The sequence below is a fragment of the Lissotriton helveticus genome, chromosome 12, assembly GCF_964261635.1.
Source record: "Lissotriton helveticus chromosome 12, aLisHel1.1, whole genome shotgun sequence".
Classification (NCBI taxonomy): domain Eukaryota; kingdom Metazoa; phylum Chordata; class Amphibia; order Caudata; family Salamandridae; genus Lissotriton; species Lissotriton helveticus.
Window position 1 is genome coordinate 170,592,811 of NC_136073.1, and position 26,762 is coordinate 170,619,572.

General features: G+C 47.6%; 1 protein-coding gene across 3 annotated transcripts in view; it reads left to right on the forward strand.

Annotated features, from left to right (window-relative positions):
* Positions 1–26,762, forward strand: part of ACHE (acetylcholinesterase (Yt blood group)) — a 401,526-nt gene that overhangs the window by 179,798 nt on the left and 194,966 nt on the right. The window lies entirely within an intron of this gene.

Consider the following 26,762-nt stretch of genomic DNA (forward strand, 5'->3'; position numbering starts at 1 on the left):
GCCACAAACTCAGCTCCCTACCATTGTATTGTGAGCTTGGCACCCACTATTAGGATGTTCGCAAGCTTGAGACTATTGGGCCACTAATTGCAGACCCATGATGGTGTGCACTCTTACACAGCCTATTATACACACACCCAGACGTGTATTGGAGTGGGTACACATGGCTAACTAATCCTGGAAGGTTAGTCGTGCATCTCTTCCCTTTTCTCTCAAGTGCAATTCAGCATTGCAGAAGGGCCCACTAAATGTCCTGTGCACATGCTTGCCTCCGCTCTCCCATAAGGGAGGGATGTAAATCTGGCAGCGGTCCTGCTCGTGCAGCAGTGTGTGATCACCGGCAATACTTCATGTCTACTCTACTTAATTAAGCAAATGCATGGGGGATATCACCCCCCCCCCTGCACTTGGCCAGAGCTGAAGATGCATTTTTTATCTTCTGACAGGGAATCAATGCTGCAGGCACTGCAGTGATGGGGATGAGGGTGAGGCTGAAGGCTGCCTTCCTGACAATGAAGGGGAAAGGCCGAAGGCTGGGTCTTTAGTGGTGCTGATGAGAGAGATGCTGAGGATTCTTTCACCACAGCAAAGGGGGTGAGGCCGATGGCCATATCTTCAGTGATGTGATGAGGGCGAGGCTGAAGGCCGCCTTCCCCATAGCGAAGCAGAGAGGCTGAAGGCTGAGTCTTCGGTGGCGGTAAAGAGAATGGAGGCGAAGGCTGCCACCTGCAGGGATGGTGATGAGTGTGAAGCTGAAGGAAGCCTGCTATTGTGATAAAGGAGGTTCTGAAGGCTGCCTCCTGCAGTGATGGTGATGAGGGACAGTCTGAGGTCCACTCCTCCAGCGAGGGTGGTGCGGAGGGGGGGGTGATGGGCAGGAATAAGACATCAAACATCCTTTTAGTCCCCCAGTCTTGGTGTCCCTGCCTTGAGTTGAGTGTGCCATGGCGGGGGTGTGCGTGGTCGGTATTTGTTGATGTCTTTAGTCTGGCCTGGAGGATTCTGTTGGGTCTGTGTCTGGAAGTGTGACCCTTGACTGCCTGTCCTGGTCTATTCTCCCATAGGACAGGTTTACATCCAACAGTTACTGATAAGCAGATCATCAAGACATTCAGACCCTGCATACAACAGGAAACATGTGAAGGAACATCATGCATGCACCCAGCAGGTCCAGACCCCCTTACAGTCTGCTATCAATGATCTAGCATACAACTGCCTGCAGGACAATGAACAACATTCACATCTTCACACTGTGGGCGAGGCTGCGAACCAGTGCAGAGGCAAGCAGAATGGACAGGACCTGAGATGTTGCTATTGGCACAGCATCACCCTCAGAGTGAAACAACCCACTGCACCAGCAGAACACACTGAACACAGGTCAGAGACTACTCCACGTGGTGAGCCATAACTCAGATCACATCAGCACCGACTATAACAATGCAACATCCAACGGAAAGCATTGGTCAGAACAAGGCACTGACATTCAACACAACTCAAAGGTACCAGAGAACACAGGTCAGAGACTACTCCACGTGGTTGGCCATCACCAAGCTCACACAAGCACCCACTATAATAATAATGCAACATCCAATGGGATGCATTGGTCAGAACAAGGCACCAACGTTCTACCCGGCTCGGAGGTACCAGAGAGCCCCTGTTCTATAATTTGGTACCCCCTGCTGCATGGTTCCAGTGGTCCTGAGCACAGCATGGGGGTCGTAGGCCTCCACATGGAGTGGTGATGGTGAGCGCGAGACTGCCACGCCCTGGGGTGATGCTGACGACAGCGTGAATACTGCCCCCTGCTGGGATGGCGATGAAGGACAGGCTGAAGGATGCTCCCCTCATTGATGGTTATGGGGAGCGCCTGGAGGCCTCCTCCTGCAGCGAGGATGATGAGGGTGCGACTGCAACCAGCCATGTTCATGCTGATGACTGAGAGGTGCATACTGCCCCCAGCAGGGGTGGTGAGAGGCTGAAGGCCTCCTGCTGTGAGGGTGGTGCGGAAGGGGCTGATGGTTGCCCCTTCATTGATGGTGCGGGGGTTACTGAGGCCTCCTGTATGAGGGAATGTCTGAAGGCTGACCCCTTCATTGAGGGTTATGAGGGAGCGCCTGGAGGCCTCCTCCTGCAGTGACGATGGCGAGGGAGGGGCTGCCGCCCCCCTGCAGTGATGGTGATAGCAGAGGCCGAAGGCTCTCCCCCGAAGCCTCTTCCTGCCCTTAGGTATTAAATGCCCTCCCGCCGGCCTGGCCCGTGCCCGTCTGGGCAGCCTGCTTTAAATAGAGCCCCCGGGGGCCGGCGCTTCCGCTCCCGGGGGCCCGGCTCCGCGGATCCCGTTCCTCGGGGTCTGTCTGCGGGAGGGGGGTTCCCTGGCCCCCGTGCCGTCGCCTGAATAGGCGGGGGCGGCACGTGCGGCTGCTGAGCTCGTTTATCGATCGGGGCATTTGCAGATTAGTTTGTGCGGCTGCCGGCCTGGAGCCGTCCGTTAACATAAGTGTCAGCTGCCAAGAAGCTGCTGATTGGAGGCAAGAAACTGCTGAGGGAAGGAGACGGCAGGCAGAGACAGAGTGCTGCTGAGGAGGGAGCGGGCAGGGCCGGGTGTCTGGGAGCGCGCAGGGCGGGGCAGAGAGGGCTGCCAGAGGAGGGATGGAGGGAGCGAAGGGACGAGGCGGGAGAGGCACGGAGAGGAAGATTGGCAGACTGGAGGGACAAGGCAGACCTGGAGGGAGCGAAGAGCGAGGCCCACGGGTGCCCATGACGAGGCAGGGCAAAACCAACGCGGGTACAGGGGGGACTAGGGAGAGGTGGGCAACAGAGAGCAAATCAAAGGGGGAAGGGGGAGGCATAAGAGGAAAAGGAATGTATAGGAGACTGGAGGGTCAGTAAATGTGCAGAGGGCGAGCCACGGGGACACAGTCCACAAGAAGTGCGTGTGAGGAAAAGAGACAGGAAAACTGGAAGATTTGAGGGGGTGTCAGTAAATGAATAGAAAAGGGCACCCAAAGGTGCCTTCTCTTGTTATGTGCTCCCCCAGGCTCTTAAGGACACGGATTCCCTCCAATAACCTTCTAGGCCCTTTTACGACAGGGTAGGGCTCAAGCAGCAGTACTCCTGATTGGGTGACCAACTGGCGTGGGTGCAAATTCAGGATGGTGAGTGTGAAAATTCAGGAGAAAGGGTCAAAATTCAGGACACAAATTCAGGACTGGAGGTCAAAATTCAGGTCAAAATTTCGGGACAAAAGGTATGTTGTACAGACACATCAGAGGAGGTCGCGCAATAGTATATAAGTAATCCCATCTATATCCAAACATGCTCATCCATTTGCAAACCTATCCATCATGTATCTTTCCATCCATCATGTCAGTCATCCATCCCTCCATCCACACTTTCACTCATCCATCCATCCACCCTTTCACCCTATCCATCCGTACACTCATCCATCCACTCTTTCACCCATCCATCCACTCATCTATCCAGCCATTTACCCTTTCACCCATTCAGACTTCCGTTCACTTACTTATCCATCCACCCAGTCACTCATCCTTCCACCCATTCACCTTTTCAGTCATCCATCCATCCTCTCTTTCTCTCTCCATTGACCCTTTCACTTAGCCATCCTCCCATCCATCCATCCACCCATCCTTAGACTCATCCACTCATGAATCCATCCATTGATCCTATCACTCATCCATCCTTTCATTCATCCATCCACCCATTCACTCACCCATCATCCACCCGTTTACTCATCCATCCAGCCTTTCACTCATCCATCCACCCTTTTACCCATCAATCTACCCTTCCATCCATCTATTTACCTTTTCTCTCATCCATCCATCCTTCCACTCACTCATCCATCCATCCTTTCGCTCATTATCTATCCATTTATCCTTTATTTCATCCATTCACCTTTTCATTAATCCATCCAGCCATCCACCCATCCCTTCACTTACTCACGCACCCACCTTTCATATTAATTATGAGCTGAGCCTTTGTCTACAGAGTTGTATACAGAAGGGGCCCATCAAGAATTTTACCCTTGCTGTAGTTCCTAAAGCAAGGGGTGGGGTGGTGAAGGGTTCACTATGCCCATCCATGCACATAGACAATATGAAAAAGTGGAAGTCATGAGTCATACATAATGCACAGTGCCATGCCATGAGGTGACTGTGACATGGTGTTGTTTCCAGGGCTTTAAGCCGATGAAAAAAAGGGGGGGCGGTCTCTCCAAAGGGGGTGTTTGATGTAATTAAGGGCGTGGCTTGAAACACCTAAGCCTAAAATCTGTGCTTAGCATAGTGTGCCACCAGACTGGTATTTTGCCTCTTCAGTCATTGCATCCAGATATATAACACAACAAGTAACATTACACCTACACAAGCCAGAACTATTGGCTTTGTCAATGGTTGTTAGTTGCATAAAATAAAAATACAGCAACCATGGCGTTGAGAATAATATTGAAAATGCACTTTTCTAAAATGATGAGACTGAAAGAACTCTAGCCCCTTCTTTTTAACTTGTTTCACCAGCTTCTTTGAATGAACCGGATTCTCACGTAGCAGCATTGGCGTTTTTGCAAATTCCTTCCATCTGACAGAATGCCCTGTCCTAGACCGTGGCAGGAGGAGACAACCGCATGCAGTAACACTCCAAACTGGCCCATTGTCATTCAGTATGTGGCAATCAGCCGCAGGCAGAATGACACTGGGCGGGATGGGGCTGCTCTTGTGCTCCCAGGAAGAGTGCGAGGCGGCCCAATTAGGGTGCTGAGGCTCCATGCAGGGAAAAGTGCTGTTCCTTTGCAATGCCCAAAATTACGGACAGAAGGCGTCCGTAAAAGGGATCCTCACTGACAATGGACTTGAGGTCCAAATTACGGACGGTCCGTGAAATTTACGGACGGTTGGTCAGTCTAACTCCTGACAAGGAGTATACTTTTAGTAGACATTTCATATCAACAACCCACAGGTTATTTGAATCTCACCCCATGCCCAGCAAGCCTTAGGGTACACCCACAGACCTGGCCCAAACCCACACAATGCAGCCATAAAGGAAGCAGCAGAGAGGGTAGACATGAACTGTAAAGTGGCTTCTGGCGATGCAAGGCCAATGAAGAGGCCGATTGGGCTGTGGAAGGTCAAAGGTAAGCAGAGATGAGTCTTCACCAGAGCACCTGTCCGAGGATGTCTTGCCCTGTCTGTTTAATATTAAACGAGATCTTTATACCATTCTTATGCCTACCTCGCCTTATTCATCTGTGCCGCTTTGTGTGATGTGCAGACATCTTGGATTAAAGCTGAGGTAACACCTGATGTGTTGTTTCTTTCCTTAACAAGTCCATTGAAGGACCATGTAGGATGCTACAGCCCGGTGCAGACGGGTGTCGCTATCTGTGTCAGCCTTGGAACGCCCTCGCCTAAGTCTCAGTCAAAAGTCAATGTCATTTAGTGAGACCTTACACTTGGCCTTTATGGGCAGGAGAGTAACTCAAGCTCCTGGAACCTCTGCAGTACAAGGAGTCCCCCACCCCTTTAGATGTCCCCTAATTCTTTAGGGGGTCCCCATGCAGACCAAGGTCAATAAATATCTGTGAGAAATGGAAGACTCAGGAGCCCCTCTTGCCTTTGCTCATAGCATGCGTGATAGGCTGAACTTCAACAGTACAAACAGGCACGCCTCTGTGTTAGACCCAGGACCCCATCTGTCCCTTAAGCCCTCTTTGTGGTGTTTCTGCTCAGCTATCTAGCTAATGTCTTGCTTTGCTAGCACCAATCATCGCACCTCACCTTCCTCTCCAAAAAGTGACTGGCTGCCATTTCCATCACATCAAGTGTGATGTTCTCATTTGGCAGCAGTGCCGGACTGGCCGTAGCAAGCAATGGGTGTTTCCCCAGGAGGCTGGAAGGGTGGGGGCCAATTTTAGAGTGGTGTGAGCCATATTGGTTACTGGGGGCTAGTTTTGCATCGGTGCTGCTATATCGGCCCCCAGTAACAAAAGCAGTAGGAGAGCTTGTCCGTCAAGAGTGCCAGGTCTGCTTTGGGTTCCCAGTCCAGCTCTGTTTGGCAGCCTTCGGGTGCTCCATAGAGATCTGCATTAATGATTCTAAGTGATGCCTAAAAGCCAGAATGTATGTCATTGCAGTCTGAGCCAACGTGCCACTTGGATGCCTGCCAGGTAAAAACTCAGACTAATCTCTGTGCTTTCTCGTAAGGGGAATAGCGAGAGGGGATAGTTCTTCCACTGTGCTGCCTCCGTTATCATCAAGATTTGCAACATGCTCCTCAAGGTATTATTTAAACTTTCGATGTCAATTTGCTTTTGGGTGATATCTCATGCTTCAAAAGCTAGTTATCCCCAACTGAACGCCACAAAGTGTGCATATGGAGTCCTGGGATCTGTTATCAAAGGTCCAAAACCACTAGAGCACAAGGTCTACCCTTCTGACCACACTCAGCATTGAATCTACAATGATATCTAGCCACAGCAGAGCGGTTCAGCTTAAGATTAATTCATAGCCCGCTGCCTGCACCTCCCAAAAAGGCAAAATCAAACACCAATGACTCAATGGATAACCAGAAGACAATACCTGAAATATATATTCACAAAGAAATTGAGACTCTGATCTGTGATTATCATAAAATATATAATAATATATCGTATGCAAAATCAGACTCCATTCTGTGGTGGAAGCCATGTTGAAAGACACCATGCTCCCCTAACCCCGCTACTGTACTCTGACAGCCTACAGCACTACAAAGCAACACTGATGTGTACAACAGAAATACCAATAGCAATAAAATAACATAACATATGAAACAAGTACCAGATTAAAACTCTTGCAACTGGTACTTCAGAGTTCAAGTTGACCAATTGCAACATTAGTAGGTTTTCTGAGGGATTCACTCCCATCATAATGCAAGGTGGATTTACATGTCAATGTGGGGACATCCATCTGGGTTGTGCAATGAGAGAAGAGAGAGGTAGACATACCGCTATAGTGTTGGACTTGGCCCTTTCTGCTGTGTCATCCCCAAACGTTTTACCTTCAATCGTCCTATTTTTGCTGAATTCATTTTCTTGGGCTTGAGGACTCTGCAAACGTTAGCACTGCTAATCAGTGCTAAAGTGCTTGTGCCATCTCCTTAAAACGTTGTAGAATTTGTGTATACCCAATTGCCATATTTAATTTACTTGGAAATCCTAGTAAAGTGGCACTACCTGTGCCCAGGACCTGTAAATGAAATGCTACTAGTGGGCCTGCAGCACTGGTTGTGTCATAGACTTAAGTAGCCGTTGCAGCCTGTTTGTGCAGTTCTAAACTGCCATGTTGGCCTGGGAAAAGAAACTTTTTCCCTTGCCCAAACCTTCCTTTTTAGGTCGAGCCTAGTGCAGCACGCATGTGTTGTTCTGTGAGGCTTCTTGTAACTGCTCTGTGTGGGTTTGACTCCCCCAACGCATTGGGTTGGCTCTTGTATGTGTCTTTCAATAAAGAAAGCATGCAAATGGCTAAAGGCGGGTGCATGTCCCACCTTTTTTGTAATGTTCACTCCCACAGCGTTTTGCCTGCGGGAGCGAGCAGCGGTGCGCAGGGTGGCAGCTGCATTCCTCGTGGGTCAGGTTACTACCTACTTGTTTTGTATGCGTTAGCACATGAAGGCTGGATCTTTTGTGTAATGAGCATGATGGATCTTTTGTGTAATGTAATGTTGGACTTCTTTTGTGTAATGCATTGATACCTCCGAGCGAAAGTCCACTTTGTAATTCTGCTTAATTATCTTTTAAAATGGAAAGCAATCAGTTTCCCTGTCGATATGTGTGTTTGCTTGTCTGGGTGGGTGTGGAGGGGGACGGGTGGGGGGCTCACAACTAGGTGTATTCTGGACCGAAAGACTTATCCTCATATGCTCTAGGTAAGCCCGTGGAACAAAGCACACTGAAAATACAAAACAAAGTGTTGGTAGGCACCATGAGCTCCCAGGCGGCCCGCCCCTCAGGCACACCCTCAGGAGTTATTAGAACAATAGCTCAAGGGCAATGTGCGTGCCTACTGTAGCCACTTGTAACCTGAATGGTGCAAAGCAGACTCTGCCCTTCATCCTTCTCAGGTCAATGACATGAGAACACTTGAGGTTTGTAATTGTTACTTTTGTTTCGCAGGCGCTGAGATACCCGGGATATGATTACTGTTGAAAAATGCCATTTTTTTTTTGTTTGCAGGCAGGCTCTGGCACGAATCTCGCAATCCCCACCCCCGAACCACACAGGGGCCTATGATGCAGAGCTGTTAGTGCAGGAGGTAGGAGGTGGGAAGAGGGAGTGTTATCTTCTGAGGTCACACGTGAGTAAAAAGGAGAGCGCTGTGATGCCATGATGTGCCTGCCTGTCTCTCCATCCTCCTCCCCACCCCTTGCCCCCACCTCCACCCCCTCCTCTCACCTGGCACCTTTGCTTATCCTTACAGACACTCCTGCTCATCCCCATTCGAAATGGGAGGGAGCAGGGGCTGCAACGTCTTCTAGCTTACTAGACAGCTCTGCAGGTTTGCGCTCCTGTTGAGATCTGTGTACAGTGGAGTTAGCTTTGTATCTCTTTTGACTAGATTAGTCTGTCATCCTTCTGAAGTCAACAAAATGACACCTTTTAAGACAGCGTGTGGTTTATGAATCTGCAAGACTTCCGTACAGGCGACATAAAGGACATTGGCATATTGTCGACCAGCTTCCCACCCCCGCACCCCCAGATGCAAAGGACGTCCTGCTCGGGAGATGGAACCACGGCCTTGGCAGGGTGGACCCGCAGACGGCAGAGCTGGAAAAGGGACCTCGTGTTATGGATGATGCCTTTGTCCGGCCCCAGATTTGCACCAATAAACGGGCGGATTGAGACAGAAGACAGCGGGCCCCAAAATAAACATGCCTCCCTGTTAGTGAATCGCACAGCTTAAAAAAGTGTCCAAAAGTTGCCCAGGTGCTCGAATTGGGGCAGTTTTAAACCTATAAAGACACACTACTTAGGTGGGTTTGCAAAGTAAGGGAGAATGTCTGCATGTGTGCTCGCGGCAGGCAATGTGTGTGGTAATAGCAAACGAATTAACAGCAAAATCCACCCACAAGACCATAAAACGGGACCACAGACAGCAAACAAGCATTTGCAATGTAATAAGTCTCGCATTAACGAGAGTTTCGTAGATACGAGACCTATTGCATTGTAAATACTTGTTAATTCATATAAGTCAGCTCTAGTGTAGGCACTGGAAAGCCCAGATGGCAGGGTGCAGTGTACTTAAAAAGTTGGACATGTACTTTTAAGTTTTACATGTCCTGGTGTTGAAAATCTCATAAGTTCATTATCATTACTGCAAGGCCTACATCTCCCAAAGGATAACACTGGAGTTACCTTATTATGTTTAATAAGCTGCAACTTCCACTAGGTCCAGGTAAACAGGTCGAGTTTGATGTCTTTGGAATTGTAATGAAAAAATCCTAACTTACGGTGAAGTCAGATTTTGAAATACAATTAAAATGGTACTTTAAAAAAGTTGCCATTTTCCTGCCTTAGCCATTTGGTGCCTGCAGCCTGTCTCTTGATCACATGACTGAATGTAGTTGACAGTTGGGCTTTGTGTATTGTTCCTAGTCAGCTACACAAAATAGGGAGCTTAGGTGTGTCTGGATGGGCCGTCACTGGCAGATGGGAGGGGGAGCTAGGCACAGCCCCAATAATACTTGAATAGGCTGTGTCCTGCCACCACACAAAAGGCTGCATACCCTGTGTAGTTAGTTTGGAGACAGGGCAAGGAAGGCAGGGCACCTGTGCGCTGCAAAGGCATGCCTCTAGAAGCTTCTCCCAATTCAAAGGCAGAACTGGGTATAAATATTGGACCTCAGACACCAACTCTTCAGTACACTTCTGGACCTATTGATACTCTGCCAGGAAGAAGGACTGCTGAGCTGCTGAAAGGACTGCCAATCTATTGGACTGCTGCTTCAAAGAACTGCTGCCCCGCTGACCTGCTGCCTGCTGCCCTCTTGCTTTAGTGAGAAGGACAGAACTTTCATCTGCTGAACCCAGGAACCCAGAGTGACTTTAAAGGCTAGTTGGCTGGCCTCCTGATTTTAGCCTCAGGGATAGAAGGCTCCTGTGACCTCGATCTCAGCACCTGGACTCTGCCATCTGTGAGTGCCTGCCAAGTTGTACCACCCCAGTCCTAGACACTTGGAAGTTGGCCTAAGGTGCTCTGCCAGGCTCAGTGGATCCTGCGGAACTGGCACTACTCCTCTGCTGAACATGGCAACACCAAGCAGAACTGGCCCATTGCCGCAACTCAGTGGCGTAACAAACATTTAGGGGGCCCTGCCTGCAAGGTGCAATGAAGGGGCCCTGCTCAACTACTTGCAATCTATGTCCCTCACCTATCAGCTTTGCAAGGACTTTCTGAACCTCACAACCTATAGACACTTTCAGCAGAACTACTCCCAGATTACACAAATGTTCAGGCTGTGGATTGAGACTGTGATGTACCTCAAGTGAAAAAATGGCCTATAGGCTGCACACACTAAATGGCATCAACCAGATGGGTGGTAAACTGGGGAGTAGATATGTTACTGATACAAGACAGAGAGACATCTTAGACAAATTACTATTGTTCTTAGTGTATGCAATGCTGGTGCTGGCATAGAGGAAATCAGAATATCTAAAAAGAGCTTTTATTCAAGTGAGGAAATTGCAGAGCCGGAAAACAAACAACTTTATACAAGAATGAAAATTATTCAATCAGGAAGTTTATGTAGTGAACACACAAAAAGCACTAGGCACTGAGTACTGACAAGGTCAATACTTTGTTTCAGGATTTGGGGAAATGGTAGCCAGAAACCTTAAAGCTTTTTATTAAACCATAATCACGTGTTTGAAGATGTTGGTGCCTCTGTCTGAGGCAGCCAGTCTAGCTAATAGGCATAAGTCTAAACCCTGGCTTAGTTTGTCCATTTATCACCAAAGTCAGATGTGTAGAACAGCAGAAAGAAGATGGAGGTAGAGAAAATTTGAGTAAAACAGGCTTTGCTCTAGGAAGCATCTGCAGCTCCATTAGGAACAGGAAAAGGCAAAAGCTGTATTATACTACTACTATAATGGAAGCCATAACATCGTGCTGCTAGGGCGTTCAGTTAGCTTACTCATCCATCAGGCCTATTCCTGATGGCAATGCCTTCACAGAGTTTGGTAACCAACAGGGACTCTTGCCTTTCAACACAAAATCATTGTAATCCAGCACAAAATATGAATAATCTCTAGTCAGGAACTCAAATGTTTACTCCTTATTTCACTGGGTGAGGCACTGTTGAGTCCTTGCCCAGCAGCATGTTGTGGTATCTGTCCCTGATATGGCAAGGTGTGGTCCCACAATAGATTAAAACAGCTGTTGTGACTCCCCACATTAAAAAAGAAGGTTTTCCTATGGAAGACAGCCACTTTTTGACCAAGTTCCTATTTGCCGATATTGTCCAAGTGTCAGAGGGAGTGGTACATGAAATGATCTAGAAGCATGTTTGTTAGTTTTACTTATTCAGTGAATGTTAATTAGGATTTCAACTGGGGCATGATACAGAGACAGTCATTTATTTGCTTGAACCTGTCTGTGTCCTATGATACAATAGATCACTCTGTTCTTCTGGAAAGGGATAACTTTTCCCTACGGATTTGAGGTACAAAGCTTGGCTGTAACCAGCTTTAGACTGGGTTTAGTGATTAAGATAATTATTAGCGGTGGGCGGAGGTCGGGTAAGGGACTTTCACGGAGAGGCACGGAAATTGAACCATTTTCCGTGCTTCTCTGCAAATTTCCGTTACGTGACACTCGGTAGCAACTTTTAATCATGGAATCATTGCCTTCATCCAAGAGCCTTTATCAGCAACCACACCAAGCACAGAATTAGCTGTTATCTTGCTCATGCCTTCTTGGCAGTAAACGGAATACAGCAAATGCCTTTAAGAAAACTCTAATCACTTGAGCATACTTGAGTATCAGTACACTTAAAAAGGCGTTTAGCTCCAACTGTCAGTGTTCCGCAGCGTTTTGTTGCAGTACAGAACATCTCCAGCTCATCTAAGCATCCTCACTTGTCCGTCTGCTCCCCACTGCTCCACATTTTTCTCCTTGCCTACCCCTTAGCGTGTACTCTTCCACTCTTCTAGATTTCCTAGTCTTTCTTTTTTTTTAATTTCAAATCGTTTTTATTGAAAGTTTAGGAAAAAAGAAACGAAAGACAATACAATAAATCTTCAATTACATAGACTGATTCAAACATGTTGTTAAATGACACCTACAGAAAATCAAAGGAAAAATAAGACAAGCGGATCAGGTACACTACATCCAAGCTACCCAGAAAGTAGGGTGTGCACAAAGTGATCAGGTGGAGAGCTATAGAAAAGCCACATGTGAATAGATTACAATATTAAGTATTACATCACGGAGGGTCATAATGAAAAGACGATGCATCTAAGGATTCCCACAATTTCTTGCCGGAGGATTTCCATGTAGTCGCTTGCAGAGCTGGATTGTCAGCTCCTCTCAGGAAAGAGAGCCATTCTTGCCACATTCCAAAGTTGACTTCTGATGAGCTCTTCCATTTACAAAGGATAACCTTGCATGCCAACGTCAACATTAGATCTAGAAGATGGCGGTCATGAATGTCCGGTAGTTGAGGGTCTATTGCCCCTAGTATAACGTAAATGAAGTCCTTCACAGGGTCTATCTTAAAAATTTGGCGGATATAAGCAAAGACTTTACCCCAGAATGTCTGTAATATGGGGCAGTAGAAAAGCATATGGGCAAGGTCCCCATCCGCTGTCTGACAATTCCAGCAAGTGGGCGTGTCTCTCAAATGACATTTAAATAGCCTATGTGGGGTCCAAAATGTTCTGTTTAACAACATGTATTTCGTCTGGCAGAGAATTGGAGATATTTTATTGGATAAGGCGCTTGCGTGTATTACATCCCAGTCTATTACTATACCCGTTGAGTTAACTTCGGATTCCCATTTACCTTCCACCAGTCTGTGGGAACTGTTGGGCAGAGGGAGGAGTAGCTTATAGACTTTAGACACAAAGTGGCCCGCATGAATCAGTTGAGGTAGGCGTGACAGGAGACAAGGTGAGTCAGTAGTAAGATTACATTTAGAGATGACAGATTTCAATTTCAGGAATTGATAAAAATCTATGGGGGGAAGATTATATGTCTTCTGTAATGTCGAGAACGGAATGGGTTGTGCACCATCATAGAGGTCCTTAACCATATTAATGCCCTTTTCAGCCCACAATTTCCAGAAGAGGGTTTTGCCGTCCAGTTTGAGCATGGGGTTTCTCCAAAGTGACACAAAAGTGGTTTTTTTGATGGTGGAGTTGGTTTTATGGGATTGGTCGAGCCGTAGCAAAGCTCGTCTAGTGTTTAACAGGATGTATTTGGAATGAGGTAAGTATGTTAAATCCATAGTAAGGAGAGTTGGTAAGGGTGCATGTGCGATGATAGATTTTTCAATGGTTAACCACACTGGAACGTAGGGTGGAGAGTCTACCAGCCAGAGAGCTCCCTGTTTGCAGAGGAAAGCCGTCTGATAATTCCTGAACGAGGGGAGACCCAGGCCGCCTTTCTCTTTTGCCAGTTGCAACTTTTTCAATGATATCCTGGCTTTCTTCCCCCGCCACAGGAACTCACCAAATAGCTTATCCACTTTCTTGATAAAGTCGTCCGTAAAAGTCATAGGAAGCATGCTAGCCAAGTAATTCACCAGTGGGGTGGACATCATTTTGAGAGTTTCTGCCCTGCCCCACCAAGAGAGAAACTTGGGTGACCAGCCGTCTAACAATGTGGAAATTTTCTTTAACGTCAGTTCCTCATTAATTTTCAAGGTTGATATTAAATCCTTCCCAAAATCAAGACCAAAATATTTAAAGTATTGTGGTTGCCAGGAAAGGCCAGAGGTTCCAAGGATATCCTTATTTCCAATGTTGTTCAAGAGTTTTACCTCTGTTTTATCTTTGTTTAGTTTGTATCCTGAAACCCTGGAGTAGTCATCGATAGTATTCATTAGCGCAGGAATAGCTTCATCCGCTCTTTCTGACATAATGAGTACATCGTCCGTATACGCGGTCAGTTTTACGGTGCAATTGTTGAATGGGATACCGGCAATTGCATCGTTTTGCCTTATACGGTGTAGAAACGGCTCAATTGCTAATAAAAACAAGGATGGGGAAAGAGGACAGCCCTGTCTTGTTCCCTGTTTAAGACAGAAAGATGAGGAGAAAGAACCACCAGCTCTCACCCGCGCAGTAGGACAAGCGTAAAGGGACATTACAAGTTTCGTGAATGTTGTGCCTAAGTTGAACTTGCACAATACCGCTTCGAGGAAGGCCCAATCGACTTTGTCAAAAGCCTTTCCGGCATCCAACGTTATTGCCGCCGTTGGTGTATTTAGGAATTTAGCTTTCTCCAGCACGTGTGCCAGCACCCTGGTATTATCACTAGATAGACTATTTTTTAGAAACCCTGCTTGGGACGGGTGGATTAAGGTGGGAAGAACTAGTTGCAGACGGGCTGAGAGGATCATAGCTAGGATCTTGCAGTCAGGATTAATTAAAGATATAGGTCTGTAGTTTTTTGGGAGAGAAGGATCTTTCCCATCCTTGGGGAGTACCGCGATAATTGCCTCCGCCAGGGTGCCTTTTACTTCACCCGTGCCACTTATTTCGTGAAACAGGTGGAGAAGGGGGTCCACTAGAGAGGAGACAAAACATTTGTAGAATTTAGCAGTGAAGCCATCCGGGCCAGGTGCTTTACCACATTTTAGACCTTTGATCGCTTTCTCTATTTCAGCTGACGTGATCGGGTCATTAAGACGCCGTTGTTCCTCTGAGGAGAGCCTTGGTAAGTCACATTCATTCAGGTAGTCCTGAATCTTCCCCTCATCTACAGATGCATTTTTGGCGGATAGGGTTTCATAAAAGTCCTTAAATACTTCCGCTATTTCATGTGGTTCTGAGCGTCCCACCCCCGATGAGTCCTTGATGACATTGATCGAATTCTTCTGAACTTTAAATTTTAGATAGGCTGCCAGGCTCTTTCCCGCCTTATTGGACTCACAAAGCTTAAACCTACGTTTCCTGTCTAACCATACGCCTGCCCTTTCACTCACCAATTTGTTGTATTCGTACTTCTTATTAGTCATTGTGTTTAGTGTCACGTTATCCCTGTCTGTCTGGTGCCTGATTTCTAACTCCGATATCTCACGCTCTAGTGTTTCCAGTTTAGCGTTGTGATCTTTGTTTATTGCTGAGCGGATTTTGATGCATATCCCCCTGAGCGTACTCTTCAGGGCTTCCCACCGTGTGAGGTCGGAAGTATCCCCTCTCGCATTTAATGCTAGATACGAACGGATGGCGGATTGAATAGCAATCCGGTGCTGGTCTTTATTTAAAATTTCGTCATTTAAACGCCATGATGTCTGTCTCGGGGAGGGTTTAATGTTGGAGATGGAAAGGGAAATACATGAGTGGTCTGACATAACTCTTGGTTCGATAGATGTGTCCTCTATCCTTGCAACCCCATTCTGAGTAATAAAGATATAGTCAATACGTGAATAAGAGTCATGAGGAGAGCAGTAGAATGTGTAGTCCCTATCCGTAGGATTCTGTAGTCTCCACGTATCAACTAGGTGAAAGCGATGACACAGGTTAAGGAAGGCTTTATGTGATTTGTTTGGCCTAAAAGTACACCGTGAGTCTCTATCTAGGGTTGGGTCAAATGGTAAATTGAAATCCCCAGCCATCAAATGTACAGCCGAATCTGGAATAATTTCAATTTGCTTTGCCAGGTCATCCCAGAAACCTAGGTCACTTGTATTAGGTGCATATATGTTGGTGACGTAAAATTCTGTATTATCCCTGCTCAGTTTGGCCGTAACCCATCTACCCTTTTCATCTGCAGATGAGGAGAATAAGTCCACTTTGGATTTTTTCGCTATTAGTATCAGTACTCCATTCTTTTTACCCACCGCCTCAGAGCCTATCACCTCAGAGTAAAATTTGTTTCTTAGTGTATAAAATTGCTTCGTGTCTAGTTTGGTTTCTTGTAGTAATACAATATCGCCTCTTTGTCTGCGCAGATAATCTAGTAACTTTTGTCTTTTTATGGGTTGATTTAGACCTTTTACATTTAGGGACAGGATTTTTAGCTTATCCGCGGTAGCCACCCCAATCGGTGTGTCAAGTGTAGAATGTATCATTTCATCCAGTTATAGACATTAGATGACCTATATGACTCCTATGAAAGTTAATTCTATGCAAACCAGCATAGGTCATGTTTGATACAAGTCCCCTCAGCACGTCTATTGTGGCACCCGACCAACTAAGGCATCGAGCAGACGAAAAAGCTTGTAGGGATATCATGTAGTCTTCACCTCTTGTCAATACACAAAAAAAACAAGAAATTGGAAATGGAAATAAAAATGAAAGCCAAAACATGCAACACACCCCCCCACTATCCCCCCACAAACCCCTCCCCACCCTCCCCAACCGTAAGTAGAAAGCATGGTGACCTGAGGAAAATCGCAGAATTCCCTCCCGTCAATTGTTTATAAAGTAGAAACCTTGGAACAATCTCTGAAAACAGCAAACCCGATGGTAGGCAGGCTATACCCATAGGTAAAGAATCTCAATTCGGGTCCGTAGCTCCGCCACTATCAAACAAGAACATTTGTACTTAACAGCAAGTGGTTCAGCTAAATGTCTGTAGGACTAGAGGAAACAGCTCAAAATTTACTATCAACACTAGCTTTTCTGAGCTGGATCGTTTTAAAAACTAAGGAGCAGGCTGTGAAGAAAGAAATTAACATATTGTAAGTTGTCATATCTATCACCCAAATTCTTCACATCCTGCATTGGAGCGTTAATGCAGTGAAAGACCTTAAATTGTCATATGGCAACGGTTTATCCAACCCCTGAAATCGGAGCAGTAGAATACAACGTACAAAGGTAGGCAGTGTTTAGCAACACAATAGGCCAGAGTAATGAGGTATTACAATAGGTATTACAATAGGACAAAGTAATGATGCAGTACAATATCAGGGCGCATACTAAGGAAAACATTCTAAGTAATGAGCCACCCAAAGAAGGCAAGAACACAATGCATAGAAGGGTAGTAGAAGTTCTGAAAGGCATCGTAATGTGACCATCCAATTAGTAGTCAGACCCTTGTCTAAATTAGGTAACCTCACCCCTGTCAGCTCTCCAGCTAGAACTCCAGAGCCATTGATATGGTGGGTCAAAACAGCTAATAGAATTATACATAGCTAACTTAGACAAAGGATACTCATTTATAGCCAGAGGCCGAGGCCGCCATATTGTCAGGATTGTTAGTGTCCATATCTCGTTCATCCAGATCATCCAGCATACGTTTGTGTTTCATGGGGTCTGAAAAGATGTGAGTTGACCCCCTAATAATTACTCTGTACTTTGCTGGGCCCACAAAACCAAACTGGAATCCCCTTGATTTCAATTGCGGACGTAGGGCCAGGAACGCTTTCCTCATATCTACCATGTCTTTACTATAGTCTTGTGATATGTATATCTTTGCATCTTTCCATAGTATATGGTTGTGCTTCCGGACAAAGGTGAGGATTTGCTCCACGTGCTGATAGCGCAGTGGCTTACAAACGATGGGTCTCGGGCCTTTCTGCGTCTTAGTGATCCTCCCCGGTACTCTGTGCGCCCTATCAAATTCTAAGGGATGGACAAAAGTCAGGTTGGTGGCTTGAGTGAACCATGATTCCAGAAACGCGACACAGGAACCTTGTGAATCTTCGGATCCCTCAGGAACGCCAAAAATGCGTAGGTCCCCCCTCCGGTTCCTGTCTTCCAATTCCGCTAGCTTCCTTGTTGTCTGGTCTGAGGACACGTGCAGATGATTCAGAGCCGCACATGTTTTAACTTCTATATCTTCAAGACGGCTGATCCGTGACTCCGTCTCTGCAATGCGCGCGTTGGTGTCTCTTATGTCCTGTCGGATTGCGGCCACTTTTTCTTTGGTTGCCTTGGCCTTATCTTTAACCTCATCCAGCCTGTTTAGGATCATGTCGATTGCGTCGGGGGTAACTTTCTTGGTCTTGACAGGCGACCCTGGGTTTGAGTGGTCTGATTTAAGCCTTTTCAGGGTGTTTTGGGCCTTGGCTTCCATTATTCCTGTCTCTGGGCAAGGCTGTTACACAGTGTGTGACGGAACTGTACTCACGGTGAGTTGCGCACGCCGTAGACTGGAGTGTGTTGGGTTCAACGAGGTTACGCTAATAACCTAGTGCAGGCAACTGAGCAGCGAGACCACAGATGAGGTGGGTTAACTAAACACTTATAGGGGCAGTTGGTGACAGCAGGACAGAGCCCCTTCTTTGTGTTGTAGGGAGTGACACTCTCCACCGAGTAGGTCAGCTGCCAATGCTTATGACTTGGTGAAGTAGGTATGAACTAGCTTCCGTTATCGTGATATCCTCATAGATAAGCTCACAAACCAAGTGAGAGTGACCGCATCGATAGCAAGCGTGAGCTACACAGGATCAGTGACCATATCACACCATTGCCTGGTCTGCAAAACCCGTCTCTGGGCGTTACCTGCACCTTAGCACCTTAGCAGTTAAGCTTGTTTCGAGAAGTCATCCTCTTCATCCTTTGTTTGCAGCAATCCCCCGTCCCCCACAAGAGACATCATTTTGATACAGCTTTTAGATCGCTACTAGTTTGTACATACGCAATCTGAATCTATACCGCAGTTGTGAGGCAGCATGAGTGAATGAGCCTGTGAGCTTAGATGCAATCGAACATTGTGCACCAGGATACGTTGCGTCATAGGCAGACTGCATGTAGTGGTTCGTGGGTTTTAACCACTATTGTTATCCTCCTTAAATACCCAGCTCATCATGTCAGAGCAATGCTCAGGGTGTTTCCGTAGTTTTTCGGGGGATTATCGCTAGTGCATTCGGCGATTATGGCAGCAAAATCAGCTCGTACCAGACACTCGAAGAAATGGCGGCCGCCATCTTGGTAAAGGCATCGGATGTCTATTTACTGTCCGTGGCGGCTGACTAGAAAGGTGAAAACGTACTCACGAGCCCACGATGTAGAGTACAGGACAGGCGTCAGTTCTCACTACGGATCGGGCGATTTTGATGCGTCAGTCGTCAACCATACTCGGGGATCTCGGAGACACCGTGCACACGCTCTCCCACCGACGCTGCAGCAGGCGCGCTCAGACTCCCATCGAGATATTGGTGAATCTCGGGCGACTCCACTCCCGAAAAGCAGCCCACCGTGCTCCCCTTACATTCCGATTCCCGAATCGGTCACCGCGAGTTCGAGTGGGCAAGCTCTAAATGTTCCAAACTTCAAATAAAGGCCGTGATGCGGGAGGAGAGAAACCCTAATCCGCCATCTTCCTTGGCGTCCAAACCACGCCCCCTGATTTCCTAGTCTTTCAGTTCCAAATGGTCCTTTTTGCCTTTTCAGTGCCATTATGCTACTTTTCTATTCGCCTACTATATTTAGCCCGCGTCAGACAGTTACCTTTATTACCTGGCATTTTCAGATCAGAATTTCAACTAGCAGTGCGTCACTCCAGGATTCTGGTTTCTTTGCTATCACTGCGTAGTCTACAGCTGGTCAACTCTCTTGCTGATTACCATTGCACTCCAGGACCATTTGTAAATGTAAATGTAAATGTAGTATACTTGTAAAGCGCACAGCTGCCCCAGCAACGGGGCGTCCCGGCGCTGTATAACTCTGGGGAACCCGTCCTGGCTTTCCCTGTGGGATGGTCCCTGCTGGGAGTCCCCAAGGTGGAGCCAGGCATCCCCGGAATTGGTGGGGCTGTTGTGGAGATTAGGCAAGCTAATGCCCAGAGTTGCCGAGTGGAACCCCTGATTAGAGTAAGCACCGAAGCGAGAATTATCGAGTCCGCTGACCAAGGTCCACGACCCTGCCGCGTCGGGAATTGAACTTTGGTCCCGGGCTGACTTCTGCTCTCAGCCCTGCAGCCTCTAACCAGTGAGCCACACTACTCCACATTTGTGGTGGTAAGTTTGAAGACCAATTTTGAAAGGTAGGAATTAGACTGCCATCATCCTGAGGCTTGGTGCTGCCTCTTGTAAACCAGGAGGCATGCACCATTTTAGAGTGAGGGTCTAAAAAAGCGAGACCTATTGGCTATGCCAGTGCTTGTTTCACTGAGTGAGAAAATCCACTTTTAGGGATTTTTTTTACAATCTTTGTTCTTGACACTGCTCTGCACAGACAGTGGACTCATGATAGTATCTGATGCTGTCGTGAAGGGTGGAGCACCACTTCTTTTCCACTCACTTCACTAACTTTAAGAAAGTGTACACAAAAAAGATTATCCAGCAAAAATGATTGGATTGAAAGCTGAATAGTCAGCAATCATAACAAGCATTTGCAATGCGATAGGTCTCGCATTACTGAAGTTTGAGCTATTGGCTTTGCTAATAATAATGCAACGCCAATAGCTCAAACTTCAGTAATGCGAGATCTATTGCATTGCAAACAAACTGTGTTTCAGTCTCCACTGAGACAGCTTTAAAACTTGATGAAGGGGCTTGATTTGAAGAAAAATACAAACCTGGTCATAATTTCTTGCTGTTTTCTGGTCAGTCTGAACAGATACTGACCACATTCGACCATTGTAGATATATTCCAAAGACACTCAGTCTGCTAGACTCTAACACTCGCAGGTCAGCGGCAAAGGATCCCATTAACATACTTGGGCAGAAGTGTAGCACCACACCAAAATCCTGACAATAGGCACCTGAAGCAGCTTGCATCACTTCAGCAGTCTGTGGGATCCTGTCACCGGGACTTAAAGTCACATTAGTTTGCGTAATCTCAGAAGACAGTTTCTGGGGACTAAGAAAAGCTTCATATTTCCTAGTCCCAGTGCTCTTCTGTGGCAGAGTAAACCTTACAGGGGTATTAAAAGGGTGCATACCTGTGCAATTATTGGAAATCTTCTAATGCCATGTTATTTAGTGTGAATGGTGTATTTTAGCCAAAGAAGTGTGCCTTTGAAGTAAAACTCCCAGAGACCTTTTTCACAGAACCATATCCAACATGGCGAAGTGCAAACTCCCTAGAGCAAAACTCTTTCCAGGCTGCACACCTTCCTTTGTTTGCCTAACCCAGCCCCCTTAAAGAACAAATAGAGTCTAACACTCCTCAGCCTACAGCTGCCAGTTCCCATGCTGTGCATGTGGAGTCAGTGGCTGATTTCAGCCTCCAGCATGTATACAACAGTTATTGGGGCCTGAAAAGTAAGGTAATTCTACTTATATGACATGTTTCCACAGAGGCAACACTTGTTTTAACTCCCCGCATCATTACTGCAGTCAGCTTACTGTGTTTCAGATGTTTATACGACTTTCCACCCACCTGGTGGGTCAAATTTAGAAGGCCAGGCTCATCTTGCAGAGACTGCTCAGAAAAGAAGAAGAGTTATCATTATCAAACGATACACATATCTCTCAGACCTGTTCCCCATATAAAATTTCTCTCCAATTTCTTTTGTGATTTTTTTGTCGGTATAATGGGTCAAACACTTTTGTCACAAAACAGACCGGTAGGAACCCCAACAAGTACGGAGTTGCCACTAACCTGTCTTACTTGCCCGCGGGGACCACAATCTGAAGAGATACCTCCCAATTCCCTTAAATGCCAACCCTCCCAATGTGATAGACACACTGAAGACAGATAGCACTCCTGGGGAAAAGGGAAGGGGTTGTTCCTGGGGGGCACCCTCTTGGTCTGGTCTAGCGTGGTTCTTTGTAACTAAGAAAATAAAGGACAACGTTACTACGTTCAGGGACAGAGGCTAGACATCAACGTAGAAGGGTACATTTGGAAACACTCACTGCATGCCCCACAGCGTTCAAGGTTGGTTCTCGGGTGAAAAAGGGTCAGGATCTCGGACTCTGTTCCTCAGGCTGTTACCGCACAGGATTCTGAGTACAGCTCCGAATGTCGGGTGTAATAACTTGGCGTTTGTCGAGCACGCTGTTGGTTCTTTAACATTCAGTGTCTAATAAGGCAGGGTAGTCTGACCGGAATAAGTACACCGGTGCTAGATAAGCAAACAAAGGTACAATAGTTAACAAAAGGTTGTGCACGACTGTGCTAGGTCTTACCTCCAACCAGTAGCAGGAAAGAAAGCGTCCGCGGGTTCAGCTGGCTGGGTCCGTGTAGGGGGAAGGAAAGCGTCCGTGGGTTCAGCTGGCTGGGTCCGTGTAGCGGGAAGGAAAGCGTCCGCGGGTTCAGCTGGCTGGGTCCGTGTAGCGGGAAGGAAAGCGTCCGCGGGTTCAGCTGGCTGGGTCCTTGAGGAAGGGTGAGGTCGGGTGCAGGCTCGGAATCTGGGAAGATTGACAAGCACCTCGCACTTCCTGGGAGGCGCTTATATACCACTCCCCCCTTCGCCGGTTCCTGACTGCTAGAGCCCAGTGCTTTCTGGGAGTTGTAGTTTTGTAGCGTTTTTGCCACCCCGCCGTATGCCTGCTATTCAGAATCGCTACAGAGCCCCCTCTCAAGGACTGCCGACTCGGCGGTCGACCTGGTTTGCCTGGATGGGCCTGATGGTACTGAGCCAACAACTCAGGGCAATGGAGATTCTGCTCCGGCTCCCAGGACCTGTCCTCGGCTCCGAACCCCTTCCAACTCACTAGGTATTGGACCCTACCCCGATGTATCCTAGAATCCAATAATTCCTGCATTTCGTACTCCTCTAAACCCTCCACCAGCACAGGCGGTGGATGGATGGGCAGTCTAGTGTCTAAGGGACAAGGTTGGAGCAAAGACACATGGAAAACAGGATGGACGTGCCATGAGCGGGGGATAGCAAGTCTCAGAGCTACGGGATTGATGATTTCCACCACGCTATATGGGCCGATGTATTTAGGCTTTAGTTTGTTGATGCCTTTCAGGTGAATGTTTTTGGTCGACAACCACACCTTGTCTCCCACTTGGTAATCCGGTTCTGGGCTGCGTTTCTTGTCTGCGAAACGTTTCAGTGACTCTTGAGCATCAGCTAAATGGCGTTGTGCATCGAGTCTGACCGCTTGTAGGTGAGCATGATGTTCCTGAATGCTGGGAAGATTGGAGGTAACAGGCCATTCGAAGGGAAGGATGTTGGGATGGTAGCCCAAAAGGCAGAAGAACGGTGAACAACCCAGAGTCGAATGGTTAGAGTTATTATAAGTGAACTCAGCCAACCACAAGAGCGTGACCCAATCTGTAGAGTTTTGTAAGGAAAAACAACGCAGGTACTGCTCCAGCGTCTGATTTAGACGTTCTGTTTTGCCGTCTGTTTGTGGGTGGTAACTCGTTGAGAGCCTAGCGTCAACGTGCATAGTCTCGCAGAGGGCCTTCCAGAAACGAGAAGTGAATTGCGCCCCCCTGTCGGTTATGAAGACACTCGGTACCCCATGGGCTCTGACCAGATGTTGTAGTAGCACCATTGCCAGTTCTGCTGATGTTGGAACCTTGATTAACGGTACGAAATGTCCCATTTTGGTCAAGTGGTCTACTACGACCAGGATCACTTGTTTTCCTTGACACAAGGGCATTTCTACTATGAAGTCCATGGAGACGGTGTGCCATGGTTTAGGTGGAATGGGTATGGGACGGAGGAGCCCCGTCAGCCTACTGTGTCGTGCCTTACCCAGGGCACACACCGAACAGTTCCTGATGTATTTCTTTGTGTCGTCTCTCACGGATGGCCACCAGAAGGAGCGTTCTATGGTGGCGATGGTTTTGTACACACCTCAGTGGCCTCCTAACACGGAGTCATGAGCCACGTTCAGTACTTGGATCTGTAACCCTGGGTCAGGTACATACATGGCGTGACGATAGTACAGGAGTCCATCCTTTACTGATCGCCACTGGGGTTCTTCTTGGAGCCAGGTTTTGTCGTCTATCTCTGCCACCAAAACCTTGAGATCCTCGAGGAAATCAGAGGTCGTGAGTATGGCTATCGTTTGTTTTGGAAAGGCTTTTTCGGGCAAGATGGATGGCGGCTCATCGTCTCCAACTGTCCGTTGTGGTGGGATGTCTTGATTCCGGGAGAGAGCGTCGGCCTTCCCATTCTGTGGACCTGGGCGGTACCTGATGACAAAATCATAGTCCGAGAAAAAGAGTGTCCAGCGGAGCTGTCGAGGTGTCAGCGCCTTGGCTGTTTTGAGGAACAGTAGGTTTCGATGGTCCGTGTAGATTTCGAAGGGGTGACGGGCTCCCAACAAGTAATGTCTCCACTCTTCGCAGCCCCTCTTTATAGCAAATCAATAGCTCTTTGTCTGTGATCGAGTAATTGAGTTCGCTAGGGCTGAGTTTTTTCGAGTAGAATGCCACTGGGTGGATTTGTCCTGTCGTAGGGTGTCTTTGAGACAGGACTCCTCCCAACGCGTATTGGGACGCATCTGTTTCCAGGATGTAGGGGAGTCGAGCATCAGGATGTCGCAAAATCGGCGCCTGGGTGAATCTTTCTTTTAAGTACTGGAACGACTGTTCGGCTTCCTCACCCCAGTGAAAGGGAACGTTCTTTCTCAACAGTCTGGACAAGGGATGGATTATCTTGGAGAAGTCTTTGATGAACCGCCGATAATAATTCGCAAATCCCAGAAAGCTTTGTATTGATTTGACACACTGAGGGGTCTTCCATTCAGTGATGGCTTCCACCTTCCCATTCTCCATCTGGAAACCGTTAGCGTTAATCACGTATCCCAGAAAGGACACTTCTTGTGAATGAAAGAGGCATTTCTCTAGTTTGGCGTACAAGTCATGCTGTTGCAGTCGACCCAGGACCTCTCTGACGTGTTCTACATGTTCCTGTAAAGTACGAGAGTAGACGAGGATATCGTCGATATAAACCATGCAGATGGTATCTAGCAATCCTCTCAACACCTCGTCCATAAAGTACTGGAAGGCTGCCGAGGCGTTGCAAAGCCCAAACGGCATGACTCTGTATTCAAAAAGACCAAACTTTGTCCGGAAGGCCGTCTTCCATTTGTCTCCTCTTTTGACCCTGACTAAATGGTAGGCCCCTCGTAAATCCAGCTTCGTGAAGTAGCGTGCCCCATGTAACTGGTCCATCAGCACCGAGATCAAAGGAAGGGGGTACCTGTTTTTCACCGTGATGTTATTCAGGGCCCTGTAGTCAATACACGTTCTGAGTTCAGCACAATCCTTCTTCGGAATAAAAAATAGGGGTGAAGAAGCAGGGGACGTGGAGTGACGAATGAAACCAGAGGCCAAGTTGTCGTCTATATAGTTTTTCAGGTAGATGTTTTCTTTTTCCATGAGGGCATAGACTCTACTGCAAGGAATGGCCGCACCAGGTAGCAGTTCTATGCAGCAGTCATATACCCGATGTGGTGGCAAACGAGTGGCTTTCTGTTTATTAAACAGAGGTCGAAACTCCGCATAGTCATCTGGCAGGGTGGTGGCGCTACACGTCCCCTCTGTTGAGCAAGCTGTGGCCAGGAAATGTGCACAGGCGGTTTCTTCTTCCTTTGCCTCTGAGGAGAAGGGAAGAGGATGACTGCAATGTTCCTTACAATAAGCGGAGTCCAGGGATACCGTGCGAGCCGTCCAGCTCACAGTGGGGTTATGTAAGGTCAGCCATGGCATACCGAGGATGAGACGAAATTGCGGAGCAGCGATTAGGTCAAACTGGATGTACTCAGTATGTTCTGTTTGGATGTGCATTCGAAGAGGAAGGGTATGCCTTACTACGGGTCCAGAGGTTAATGCGGAGCCGTCCACCGCTTTCACGTCCTCAGGTTCCTCTTTCCTTTCCCATGCGATCCCCAAGGAGCGTGCATACTCGATATCCATATAGTTACCGGTAGCCCCGGAATCCAAGAGGGCATCCACCTTGGTGGCTTCCTCTGCAGTAACCCACAACGATACGGGTAAGTTGAGGTGGGCCACAGCTGGCATCAACGTATTAGCAAGTAACGAGGAGATCGGCGTGTGTCTTGCGTCCAACCCAGTGATCTCATTCTGGTTCGGACTCTTCAGTTTTCCGATGCCTCTTTCGGTCCCAGAGCAGCGGTTCTGCGCGGAGCCGGATTTCTGTCTGGTTGTTGGGCCCTTGCCTTGCACTCTCTTATGAAGTGACCACTCTTGCCGCAGTATAAACATAACTTCAACTTCCTCCTACGTTCACGTTCTTCCGTAGTAAGGGGGCCGCGAATACCCCCGATCTGCATCGGCTCGGTTCCGTCGGTAGGCTTGGGGTTTTCGTCCGTGAGGGTTTTCGGTTTGGGATACCAACCTCTTATCTCACCCTTATTCCGATCCCCTCGTCTTTCCACCAACCGATGGTCCAGCTGTACCGTTAGGTCGATCAACTCCTCACAGGTTGCTGGTAGCTGAACCACTTGGGAAAGCACGTCTTTCAGTTCTCCCCTTAGGCCCTGGTAGAACAAAGAGGTCCTTTTTTCCGGTGGCCAATCTGTTTCCACCACGAGACGATTGAAGGACGTGATATAGGATAACAGGTCCTGCGATCCTTGTCGCAGTGTAAGCAGTTCCTTATCTAAGGTCAACATGTGGGACTTGCGATCAAACAGTTTCCTCAAGGCTGTCTGGTTGTTGGGCCCTTGCCTTGCACTCTCTTATGAAGTGACCACTCTTGCCGCAGTATAAACATAACTTCAACTTC